Below are 13,209 nucleotides of genomic sequence, written 5' to 3' on the forward strand. Positions count from 1 at the left end.
AATTTGCTTTGTAATCTGGTTCTTTCAGAGAACTGCTTTCCCATCTAAAACACACAGGCGTCAGCTGAATATTCAACTACCACGTTTGAAATTTACTACATAAGTCACCTTTAACAATCTGATATCTGGAAACTTCCTCTTCAGAGTTCTTGGGAGAATAACAATTTCAAAAAAGATGGATAAGACAGCATAAATGCACACCATTTGCAGTGCCCTCAATTACACGTTCACTTGGCATCTATTCCTTCCATTTTTAATCAATTAAGGGAAAGAGGTTTACTGTCTGGCTCTCATGCACCATTAATCAAACCAAGCACAAGAATGAGGATGCTTTACATACACAATGTCACGCATGGTCACATGATTCTAGTGACCTGAGGTAGGGAAGTCTCCTTGTTATGAGAGCAGATAAAAAATAATCCTGTGTCCTGGCACTGGTTATTCTCCAAAGGATTCATGCTCTGGTGTCCTCTCAAGCAATCTCAGACCTGTATATTAACACTAAGAATCCGTAGGTTAAACAGGAATATAAACAATCCAGTCCTCAAAAGATTCTGATACTCTTTCAACATATGCAAACAGAGCTCCAATTCATTAGGTGGAGAATTAAACCCTTCTCAAGCAAGAAGAAATTCAGATATTCAGCGAATACACTGCTCTACTGAGCTTTAAATTCAATCTTACTTTTTAAAAAGCTAATAAGACACTTTTTTACATCAGTTGCTATCTTTTCAGAATGGAAGTGACAAATGTCAAGTTTTCTTAGTTCTGAAATGAAAAAAAAAAACTTTTTTTAGAGCAAGTATTTAAGCAAAGTCAAAGAAAAAATGGTCAAGGTTGACTTTGTTTATGCTGTGTGCTCACTTGAACTCTTTTGAGGCCAGAAAATGGCTCATCCCCTTACAGGCACTGACATCTTCAATGACTGTACCTTCAGGATGACTCAAATAAGGAGAAACAGACCAGCCAAAGTTTAATTCAATTTTATTTTCCACTTTTAGTATTTTTCAAATTATACAACATGCAGTCTGCCAGGGTACCCATACATCTTCATTTTAGAACCTAGAAGATTAGCAAAATTTTCCATGGGCCAGGGAGGGTGACTTCCACATCTTTTGTTCCATGGACTATAGTACAGCATCATTATTGATATAAACCACGATTCTCCCCTCAAACCCCCCAAACAAGTTTGTCCACAATTTTTTAAATGTGAAAGCTACTGTACAAATACATAAAGCCCAGAAAACACACATCTGCAGTACACAGGACACACTTTACAAACTAGACATGTATAATTCTACAGAATGCCCTATACCCCTTATATCTGCACACAATGAACAGTATTTAAAATTGTTACACAATTTTTAAATAAGTAAGCAGACTTCACAGAGCGGCGTTTCCTTCGGCAGTTATCCAGCCATTATTCAATGCTTGGTTTAAAAAGGCTAAATTGTTAGTGTTAAATGAAGCAATTTTAGACTATGATGGTTTCCTAAGCTTGCTCAAGATTCTGGGTGAGACAATGAAGTGAAATCTTCCCCCCACTCTCTGCCAATGAAAAACTTTCCCAATATGTCATATAGCTAGAGTCCAAATGTCTCCTGCCCTACTTAAAAAAAAATGCACTTCAAAAGAGGGGATTGTAAAAAACTTTTATTTGCTTTCAGTTATTTCTATAGGAACTAGCGCTTCTTTATGTAAACTTTAGGGCTTTAAAGGATCACTAGATGCTACATTCTAAACAAACATTTTTATTTCTTCATTTATCCCAATATATCTATAAATTCTGATTTTCTTAATCACATGATTCTATTTCCTTTAAAGGCTTAATCTGAAACTCTTAAGGGTTCTGTCTACTGCCTGTTTAACAAAAGAAAAGTGTGCAGCATTTGAAGAGATGATATGTTTGCACAGAATTCTCTAGTAATTGACAAGAACATATTTGGCATTACATATTTCAGTTCCCAACCATAAATCTTGATATCTCAGACATACTCCTAATTTACCAATCCCCCATCCTGCAGATAAAGATTACTTGTATAAACCATCTGGCTGTTCTCTTAGAGCATCAAAGAATAAACTTTCAAGAAGTAGCATGAAATGTAAGATTATTCATAGAGGAGAAAAAGACACACATACACACTAGTCAAAAGCTGCATAATCATGAGCCTAGTTGTTCAGAAGTGTGGTTTTTACATTCAAAGTACAGGGAACAACAGTCTAAAAACCTGAAAATTGGACAACTGTGGCTTTTTTAAGAAGTGGCCTACAGAGAACATGGTCCTGATATAATAACTGGCTTATTATACGCAGCAATATTTATGGATCCATTTGAACAATCCATTCAATAATTTGCCTCCCTTTTAGTCACAGTACAGGAAAATTAGATTAGAAGTCCTATAAAGATTGAAGCTAGGTGAACTGACTGGCTGATCAGCAACTAGCAGAATTATCTTTAAGAGACATCAAAGCTAACTTTCTCGGTGAATAAAAGTAAAGCGAATTTTATCAGTCCCTTGTAAAGATCAAGTAATAGGGAACTATAAGTGAAGGTTTCCCTTTGAAACATGAAAGTGTTAAGCAATTCTTCAGAAGTAGAAAGGCGTTACCCAGGGAAAAATCACTCCGGAAAGAATCTAAAACAATCGATTTTATGATGGATATTAGCAAGAACCAAAAATCATTACTGACCTTTCTTCGATTTCCAAACAAAAAGTAATACAATTGCATAATGGAGAGTAGTAATATGACAACTCTTAAATGGCAATCTTCTCTAACACCAATGTTTTACCTTCCCAAATAAGAGGGAAACATATTAACAAGGTTATGTGGCATATGTTATTACCTGATAAGCTTTGTAAAAGCTGCCCCATGAAGACCCTCCCATCAGACTGTAAATAATGATGGAGCAGGTATATTGGGCTGGCACTGATAACAAAATCGAAGGAAAAAAATTTACACAAATGCAAAATTGCCATCTTCACGAAATAAATACTTCAATAGAATTTGTCCTCCTCTCTCCCCTTATTCCCCCACCCAAAACAAAACACACGTAAACAAAGTGCAACATTTACCAAATAAATTAAGTCCAGGTGGGTTTGCTTCGCTAGGGAAATTTTATACAAGAAATGTTCGGATGTCAATGCACAGTTCTTAGCACTTTACACACACACACACACACACACACACACTTGAACTACCTTCGACCCACACAGCCATGAGAAAAGCCCAGTCTCCCCTGGCATATACTTCATGACAGTGGTGAAAGCTTCAGGGTACAGTGCCAGCTCACCCATCTTGGGCCCACATCATGAGAGGATAGGAGCTTTCACTGAGATTGGTTTCATTGTCATTGACTTACCCCCAAATTTGTCAAAAAAAAAAAAAAATAGCAGCACACAAGACCAACTTAACTGAATCTTTGTCAGTTTCTCTGAAAACTTTACTAGTTGGAAATTGATCTTCTTAATATGCACAACTGGAAGTAAGGGTTGATTCAGCTTTAGATTTATGTATTTGAATAAAGTAATAACCTAAATGTAAAATATCCAACTATATGGATTTTTTCTAATTGTGCCTAAGAAGATGAAACCTATTTGGTGTCAAAGAATTCAAATAAACAGTCTGCAATGATGGGTTAAAATAATAACTTATTCATAGACAAGCACAAAGAACAAAATCTTCTCAAGTATTTTCTCCCCAAGGCTTCCTTTTTCAACTGCTGGAATGATGCTGGATTTCTTCAGCAATGCCCCCTCAAACTGAAAATGGTTAGAGAAAGAGGCCATTTCCAATGCAAGCTCCAGAAGGATCAGGGAGGAAGAAGTGAGGAGGGGGCAGTCACATTTGCACTTATCCAACTCTGCAGCATTTTCAGCACTTCTGAAAGAATGATGTTCAAACCAAGCAGGTCAAGACTCGTTGCTGCAGGTTCAAAAGCAAGCAGCTCGGACGTGAATTTTATGACTCTTTGCATTTACATAGATGTATGTGAATGAACAAATTCTATATTGCCACTGTCAGATTGTTTTTCTGCCCCAAAGAAATTTGCTTTGCATTTTAACAGGTGCCATACTAAAAGGTATATTTTACAGATCCAAAGATGTGATCAGGATATTCAAAATGTGTCTTTGGGGTAATTTGTTTCGGAAAAGTGTTCAGAATGAAAACTTTGAACCCTATAGCAGCACTTTTTGTTCCTTAAAAATATAAAGTAATGTGTTTATTTTACAGGAAACCAGACAGTTGAGGCAGAGCACGATCACCTGCCTCCACGGCACTTGGTTGTTCCCCTCCAGGGAATGGCACATTAGGGCGTACAGATGGGACAGTGCACTGCCCAGAGGAGGCTCCAGGTACCACCCAGAAACCACCCAACGCCCTGGAGGCCGAGTCAGCGGTAATGGTTCTGCGTAGTAAATGGATCTTCTGCAACCATCTCCTTCAGATTTCTCAGAAAGAGAAAAGTCTGAGCAAACATCTGTACACACAGAAACTCTACACAGCTCAAAGACCTGAAACTGGTGTACTGCAGATGGCTGGGGTAAGCAAGTATAAAAAAAATGGAAACTGTAAGAGGGAAAAAAATAAAGGAATTGGTGATTAATGTAGTCCTTGACATGCTACATGGAGTCGTATCTGTTGAAAGAGAACCAAAGAGAGAACATAGGAATTAGAGAACACAGTAGAAATTTACTCATCAAAAAAAATTTAATTCTAGATGTTTAGGCCAGAGCTTTTGGATACAAATATAACATGAGCCACATATTTTTTTGTTTTTATTTGTTTGTTTTTGAGAGAGAGTTTTGCTCTTGTTGCCCAGGCTGGAATGCAGTGGGTACAATCTCAGCTCACTGCAACCTCTGCCTCTCAGGTTCAAGCAATTCTTCTGCCTCAGCCTCCCAAGTAGCTGGGATTACAGGGGCGTGCCATCATGCCCGACTAATTTTTGCATTTTTAGTAGAGACAGAGTTTTCCCATGTTGGCCAGGCTGGTCTCGAACTCCTGACCTCAGGTGATCCGCCCACCTCAGCCTCCCAAAGTGCTGGGATTACAGGTGTGAGCCACCATGCAGGTCTAGCCACATATTTAATTTCAAATTTTCTAGTGGCTACATTAAAAAGTAAGAAGAAATAGGTAAGATTAATTGTAATATATTTTATATAGCCTAATATATTCAAAATACTATCATTTCAACATGTAATTGGTATTATATGTTGAGATCGTTTACATTACAATATTACTACTGAGATCTTTTTCTCACACAATAGTGTTTGCAATCTGGTGCATATTTTCCACTTTCAGCACATCTCAATTTGGACTTAGCCACATTTTGAGAGCTCAAAAGGCACATGTGGCTAGTAGCATGTGAACAGCACAGCCTCCTACTTCCTGATTTTAAGTATTTAGTCTCAACATCTCTTCCATAAGTATCTGTTGAGGCTATATATATTCACAGTAATGTAATGCATTTTCTCATTCCTAAGGGGGAATTAAAACATTTCTCATTTTCCTGCACTTAGGATAGCAAGCAGGTGCAACAGGGCCCCTAACCCAGGCTCTCTGTAGAAAGAGGTTCCCAGTTCCAAAAGGTATGCTCCATCTCCAAGGAATAATGAGATTCTCCAAAAAAGCACCCCCTTCCATTTCATTCCACTTCTCACCAGAGGTTCGGCTGGTGCTGGGCACATCTCCAGGATGAACATCTAGACCAGCCTGAGTGGCCTCTGTCAGCCTGTACCCAATGGCAGTAAGCTAAGCTTTCAGAAGACACTGAAAGGCTCTGCTTCCCGTCACCAGCTTGAGGCCCTAGCTCTGAGATCTTGCTATGGGTTTTGCACAGAGCTCCTTGTATTCTAGGGGATGGGGACAGGGATGACAAAAGAGGGAGGCAGAACCTCATTCTTGAAAAATACAAGGAATTACCTAGTACTGGAAATATGACAGCCACTAAGAAAAGCCCAACTTCTTTTTTGATTTTAAAAAAAAAAAACAAGCTTCCATAACCTGACACATTATGCTTTCTGTTTTGCTTCTAGAAGGCTTATATCAAAATTTGGTGCTCAACTGTGGTAAATGTCTCAGATTCCTGCTACCAAGCTCTTTTTTCTCCTTCACTCTCCTGATTTATATGCTATAATATTGTAAGCGACCTCACATATTTTGTATCAATCAGCAGGATGAAAGTTACTTATAAATGAAAAAATTCGCAGTCTACAAAGGGGTTATAAAAGTAGATAAAAGCAAAGTAGGTGAAAAAGGAGAAGAAATACAGAACAGAAACTGAGTAGAAAATAAAAAAACATAACAACAATTCTTTTTAAAAAGATCACCTCTTGGCCGGGCACAGTGGCTCATGCTTGTAATCCCACCACTTTGGTTTGGGAGGCCAAAGCAGGTGGATCACTTGAGGTCAAGAATTGGAGACCAGCCTGGCCAACATGGTGAAACCCCAACTCTACTAAAAATACAAAAATTAGCCAAGCATGGTGGCATGTGCCTGTAGTCTCAACTACTCGGGACACTGAGGCAGGAGAATCACTTGAACCTGGGAGGCAGAGGCTGAAGTGAGCCAAGATCAAGCCACTGCACTCCAACCTGAGTGACAGAGTGAGACTCAGTCTCAATAAAAAAAAAGAAAAAGAAAGAATATTCAGAGAACTCATTTGGTGTATCTCCCACAATGGCAAAGCTACTCAACTAAGAAGGGCTTAAACAACCCTAGACGGTGATATTCTTGTCATTTTTAGAAGTCACAGAGAGTAAGAGGTATCTTTGGGAAGAATATGGCCTTTCTAGTGAAATTTTGGGCTTTTTGTCAATATTAGAAGTGAAAAACCTAAAAGCATGGTCACAGTTGTTATTGAATATCCATTTTGAGCTGAAAACCGTTGGAGTGCTGCCTGAAAGCCACCATTGACATCGCCATTTCACTCTCTCACAGGTTCATTTCTCCAAGCACACTATTCCCCTGGTCAGATGAGATCCCCCTGCTCGGATTAGATGGCCGTCCAGCGTGCCCAGAGGCAGGGAGGTGCCGGCACATACCTTGGATTGTGGGATTATGGCCTGACGCAATGTTTGCAGCCAAACTGTGTTGACACAGCAAGCACTAGACACACAAATGCAACAGGGTGGCCTCCGTAACATCAGCAGACCATGAAGTGACCCCATTTCCCCTGGAAGGCCTTTCAGCCAAAGCCCCCAATCCCCACTGGGCAAGATGCAGCAGGTTTTGGCTCATAGTTTGGAAGAAACACAGGGCTACAAAGGAGGCCCCACCTGCTTAGTTTAGTCACCTCAAGGAGCATGAGAGAGGAGAACTGAGATTATGACAGGTTGCTGAAAGGAAAAGCACAGGAACTCTGCCAGTAAAGGTTCCTTTCTTTACTACAATGCGGCGTTCCTCTTCACCCCCAGTTAAGGATCTCTATAAGCCTGTCTGCTGAGAAGTCTTTCCAGCAGGCCCAAGAAACATGAATTCCAGTAGGATGTTCCCATCAATCCTACCCACTATCTGGATCTTCATCACCTTAGATAAATTTATGGGAGAAAACAGACATACATTTTAAAGGTAAATGGTTCAGCCCTGAGATAAAGCATTTCCAACTGCTCTAATCCCAGAGTACTGGGGAGTCTGCAGAATCTTTAAAACCCAGTCCTGTTGACTCTCTCTTTGAGGGTTCCGAGCAGTCACTCACTCACTGAGAGGCAGGGGACTGGACCAACTGACCCGCTACAGGACTGTCCCTGGCGCTGTGCCAAACTGGAGATGGTAATTCAAAGTGGCAACGTGTGACCAGATATAGGAGGAAATAAAATCACCTTTCTTTAGAAAGGGTGGGGAAGGCTGAAGAAAGAAGTTAATTACACAAGCGTTTTGCAAGACGTATTTAGAGACTCTTTTCACCCCCAATGTTGGCTTTTGCAATTGCTTGCAGTGGATTTAAGCTTAATCCAAACAGTCCATAGTTTTATCTTTTCTTTTGCCTTTTTATAATTCAATCCCCACACTATAAGAACTACCAGTTGTACTTTACTTATCACTGCTGAATAGAAGTGGATTTATCTCATTGGAGCTTTGGTACACTTGCTGTGGAGGAACCATTTTAATTGCTGTGAGCTTCTGACTCTGAGAACCGTGAAGCTGAGGAGTATTAAAGCGGAGGAGGCTACGCTGCTGTGACAGAATCAGGAATTCTTGCCTCCAGGCGATCCCCAATTCCTCCCTTTGCATTGGGAATGCGAGTTTCAAAGTCCCTCTGCCTCAGCAGTACCCACCTACAGTTATTTCTATCCTCTCTCCCTGCAGTCCCACCTCCTCTGTCCTCGTCAGGTCTGTCCCCATGACCAACCACTTTAACAGTAGCTAACATGCATGGGGACCTAATTTTGCCAGGTACTCTTCTAAGACTTTTTTCTCTCTACTTTCACATTCTCTCATTCAATCCCAGAGAAGCCTGTGATGTGCGCACTATGATCCCACCTTCCCCAAGCCACAATTTTCTTAGCCGTCCAGTGGCCAAGAATCTTGTCTGGCATGACAAGGGGAGATTCTCTTCATACACTTCAACCAAAACAACACACCGCAACAGACAGAATGCAGAAGCAGCCGGGGGAGTCCAGCTGCCATCTATTAAATAGCCAGACATCAAAGAGATTTGCAAAAATGTAAAACAATGCCATTTGGCTATTTTTTTGTTTTGAAAATAGTTATTTTCATTATGAATCATATTTACAGTAACATGTATGAGCTTATTACTATTTGTAAATGAATCTGGCAGTATTCTAAATTTTTTGCTTTAATTTCTAATATGATCCATATCAGTAAGTATAACCCATATATATAAAAACTCATTGATCCCTTTTTTTTTTTAGAAAGATTGCCATTCTGTCACCCAGACTGGAGTGCAGTGGCACAAACATCACTCACCACAGCCTCAAACTCCTGGGCTCAAGCAATCCTCCCACTTCAGCCACCCAAGTAGTTGGGACTACAGGTGTATGCCACCATACACAACTAATTTTTAATTTTTAATTTTTTTTTTTTTTGTAGAGACAGAGTCTCACTATGCTGACCACTTTGGTTCCAAACTCCTGGCTTTGAGTGATCCTCCTGCCTTGAGCTCCCAAAGTGCTAGGATTACAGGTGTGAGCCACCATGCCCAGTCCATCGATCTCATTTAAGAGAAGAAAGGGTCCTAAGGGCAAGAACTTTGAGCACTGTTGCAGAGAAGATCATGGCTCTTAGCCCAGGATCTACCACTCACAGTTGTGGTATCTCGACAGCTCATCTGCCTCTTTGGGATGTAGAATGAGGAGACAGGATCAGGTGATGAGGACCACACAGGTGGGCGTTGAGTGCTTATTTGGCACCAGGGACTAGGCTAATCTTCATGTATTTGTTTTTATTCATTTATTTATTTTTGAGGCAGGATCTCACTCTGTCACCCGGGCTAGAGTGTGATGGCACCATCACAGCTCACTGTAGCCTCAAATTCCCCAGCTGAAGTGATCCTCCCAGCTCAGCCTCCAAAGTCACTGGAACTACAGGCATGCAACAACACACCTGGCTAATTTTTTTTTTTTATTTTTAGTAGAGACAAGGTCTTGCTATGTTGCCCAGGCTGGTCTCAAACTCCTGAGCTCAAGCCATCCTCCCACCTCTCAAAGTGCTGGGAGTACAGGAGTGAAAGAATTGAGTCACGCCACAACACACGAAGAACAGGCATCCCAAACTCGGCAAAAAGCAACGAACTCCGAAGTCACACTTCACCTAGCTCTTTATTTTTAGAAAAAGCCCGTTTTTCATTAAATTATGTGAAGTTTGGTGGTTTGGACTTTTTATTTGTGGTTTTATTTCAATTTAATTCCTGAATTTGTCTTGACAGTTGTATAAGATCTGTAAGTAGGGAATGTATAATGTTTAAAATGTGCAAATACTTAAGTATTATAATAAAATAATTTAAATAAACTCTGGGGATCTGTGAGAATTTTATCCCTTTAAAAGTACTCTATTTACTACTCAAGTTTGAGACAAAATGGTATAAATACAGGAACACCAAGAAAAAGACCATTCTGCTTTCAGTCTTTCAGAAGACATGTTTCAGCAATGCCCCACTGGCGCCATCTGGTGGAGATATTTGAACAAGTCCCCTGGCTTGCCAAAGCACTGCCTGGAAAGGAAGTGGATTTCCAGGGCCCTCAGAACCAGGGAGCTGGGCAGATGTTTAATCAGGTGTCTGTGTTAAGTGTGGGGCCGCAAAGATGCACTCAGCACTGCCTGAGAGGTCGATTTTACACCGTCTCTGTTCTCAAGCCTGAGCCTCTGCTTCCCCTCCCTCCCTCTCAGATGTTCACCTGGCTTCTTGCCAGCATGAGAAAAGCTCTAAGGTGAGCGGGATCTTGTCTCCCAGAGCTCCCCATCTACAGCCCACCCACATCTGTGCTTCCTCCTCTGCCCCACTGGGCTAGACCATCACCATCGCACACAGCTATGCTGTAATAACTCCCATCTTACAACAGAAAAGCAACGCAACCCTGTCTTAACCCCACATGGCTCCATTCCTCTCATCTCCTTCAAATAAAACTTGCAAAGTGAGATCAGCTGCGGGCTCTACTTCCTCATCCGCTCTCTCTAGTCCATGCTAAGGTCACCGCCATCTGGCCTTCTTCAACCCAGTCTCTGTCGTCATCTTACTCAGTCTCTGAGCTGACCACCTTCCTTCTAGGGTCAAGGTCTTCACTTGACCTCTGTGCCCCCACATACTCCTCGGCTGGTGCCACCTCCTTTCTCTGACCTTTCCACTTGCCAGTGTCTGGGCCCGGTCCTGGTCCAACTCGCCCCCCCCAGCTCCACTCTCTGCTGTGCCCCCCTTTTCTCTAGGTTGCCTCCTCCAGACCCGTGGCCATAAACACAATCTACAGGTCACAACTCTCCAGCCCTGGCCTCGTTCCGGCCTCTCTCCTGTGCTCCAGACCCAGAGATCCAGTCACCTATTCCACGCACCCACTTGGGTAGCAGGCTCAGCTGGATATCTGAGAGGCAGCGCATAAGCAATGCGATGGAAACCAAGCTTTCCCACAAAACCTGCTCATCCCCCGATTTTCCTTGGCATGGTTAAAAAGGAACCAAAGTTTCCCTAACTAACTGCTAGAGCCCACCCATATCTAGGAACTACCTTGATTCCCCTCCTTCCTCCTCCTCTTGCTCTCAAACCCTCATCAGTAAGCCTGACAGCTGAATCAGCTCTAAGCAGGCACTGACTTGGACACTTCACTCCTGCTGCCACCACCCCAGTCCAGTACTGGACCCTCCCCAATGGCCACCTACAGTGACCCCTAGGCAACCCCCACTTCTTATTGTTGCCCCATCTCTACCCCTTCTTCTCCAGGGTCCAGCCGAGTGTGGCCTTGTCTCATTATGAACCAGGCCCCACTGCTCCCATGCCCACGGCCCCACTGGCCCCTCACACTAGGTTACAATCTAACTTGCCCACAGCCTCAACACCTTCATTTACTTGGGTCCAACTCCCTCCCCATCTACTCTAATGAAGATGGGCTCTCCCGGGTCATGAGCTACCACCTTATCAGCCTAGCTAACATTCCTCAGATAACGCTCATTCATTCCTCCCCTTGAGTGAGCATCGAACCACTCTCTCCCAAGTTTCTGTGTGCCTGGCATTTTTCATCACTCAGTTCTCAAAGTAAATGTCACGCCCTCTTCTAAAATAGCGGTCCTACTCTGTTAGCCTGTTTTTGTGTTCTTCTGAGCACTTACCACTATGTGAAGTTACCTTGTTTACTTTCTGTCTGTCTTCCCCTAACGAGCATATCACTGCACAAGAACAGAGCCTTCTTGTCTCATTCACTGTGAAACCAAGTACAGAGCCAGGCCCTCGATGCCAGATCCCACTTGGCAGGTGAGAAAAACTGAAGCTGAAAGAAATCAAGCAACTTGCCCAATGTCACATGGTTGCACTACACTGACCCATATGTAGGTCTGAGGTTTGAAAAAGATGATCTCCTTCTCCTGAGGCAGCCCCTGTGGATTTGAACTGGATAAGATCAAAGCCAGCATTATCCTGGGTTCTTTTGATTTTTGTACATTGGCACCTTCAGTGGCTCTGAAATCTTGAGGCTAAACCAAAATACTTATTATGGCTATAATTCTTGAACCCTGAAATGAAGCATAAGGAAATTCCAAAGATATCCAGCTGTAGGAATATGTGCTCTGACTCTAACAGGAGGACTGGGAAGAGTCAGCTAAGATCATTTCCACCTAAGGGAAGAGAAACTTCAGAACAAAATTCCAAAGGCCAGGAAAGGCTGTCTCAAAAAGGCTTTGATCTCATCTAAGCAATGAGTTCTGCAGTTCCAATCAATTTTCAAAAATGATTTAATATTTCTTTACCTTTCAATTGTAATTCCTGAATCTGTGGATTACTACCTATTTTTAATCTTCACTAATGCCCAGTCATTTCTTTAAAATAGTTGTAGCTTGTAGATAAACTGTATATATATATAGATATATTTGAGACAGGCTTGATAGGCTCTCACTTTGTCACCCAGGTTGGAGTGCAGTGGCGCAATCGCAGCTCACTGCAACCTCCACCTCCTGGGTTCAAGCAATTCTCCAGCTTAGCCTCCCAAGTAGCTAGGGTTATAGGCGTGTACCTACCCACCCAGCTAATTTTTCTATTTTTAGTAGGGAAGGGGTTTTACTGTGTTGGTCAGGCTGGTCTTGAACTCCTGAGCTCAAGTGATCCACCTGCCTCAGCTTCCCGAAGTGCTGGGATTACAGGTGTGAGCCACTCTGCCTGGCCAATACTGTCTTTAAAAGCCCTATGTCAGCTCATAGCAACAAGCAGGATACTCAGTTAGACATGGGCCTTCCCCACTCAGTGGCTAGGCTTTATTGCTATAGTGGGACTAAAAACCATTTGGTAACAACTATGTGAATTAAAGGACACTGTAAACCAACCTTTATCAACTACCATGTTCTACAGTGTTTATCTATACAAGCAGCGAGCATTTTTATTGAGCAATTGTTATGTGCTTAGAAGCAGAACCTCATTTAAGCCTTCTGTCAATGCCAATGACCATGATAAAAGACTTTCCCCATTTCATAGATGAGGAAACAGACTCTGAGGTTAAGTAACTTGAAGGAAGCAGAAAACCTGACACCTGAACCCAGGTCCCTTGTCCAAT

The 13,209-nt window shown here is 42.0% G+C and overlaps 1 protein-coding gene across 1 annotated transcript in view; it reads right to left on the reverse strand.

Annotated features, from left to right (window-relative positions):
- Positions 1 to 967: 967 nt before the first annotated feature.
- KIF5C (kinesin family member 5C) overlaps positions 968 to 13,209 on the reverse strand; it is a 155,707-nt gene continuing 143,465 nt past the window's right edge. Inside the window, exon 26 of the mRNA XM_002749445.7 lies at positions 968 to 4,638. The gene's annotated coding sequence lies outside the window, so the exon portion shown is untranslated. The remainder of the gene's footprint in view (positions 4,639 to 13,209) is intronic.

The sequence above is a fragment of the Callithrix jacchus genome, chromosome 6 (genome assembly GCF_049354715.1).
Source record: "Callithrix jacchus isolate 240 chromosome 6, calJac240_pri, whole genome shotgun sequence".
Lineage (NCBI taxonomy): Eukaryota > Metazoa > Chordata > Mammalia > Primates > Cebidae > Callithrix > Callithrix jacchus.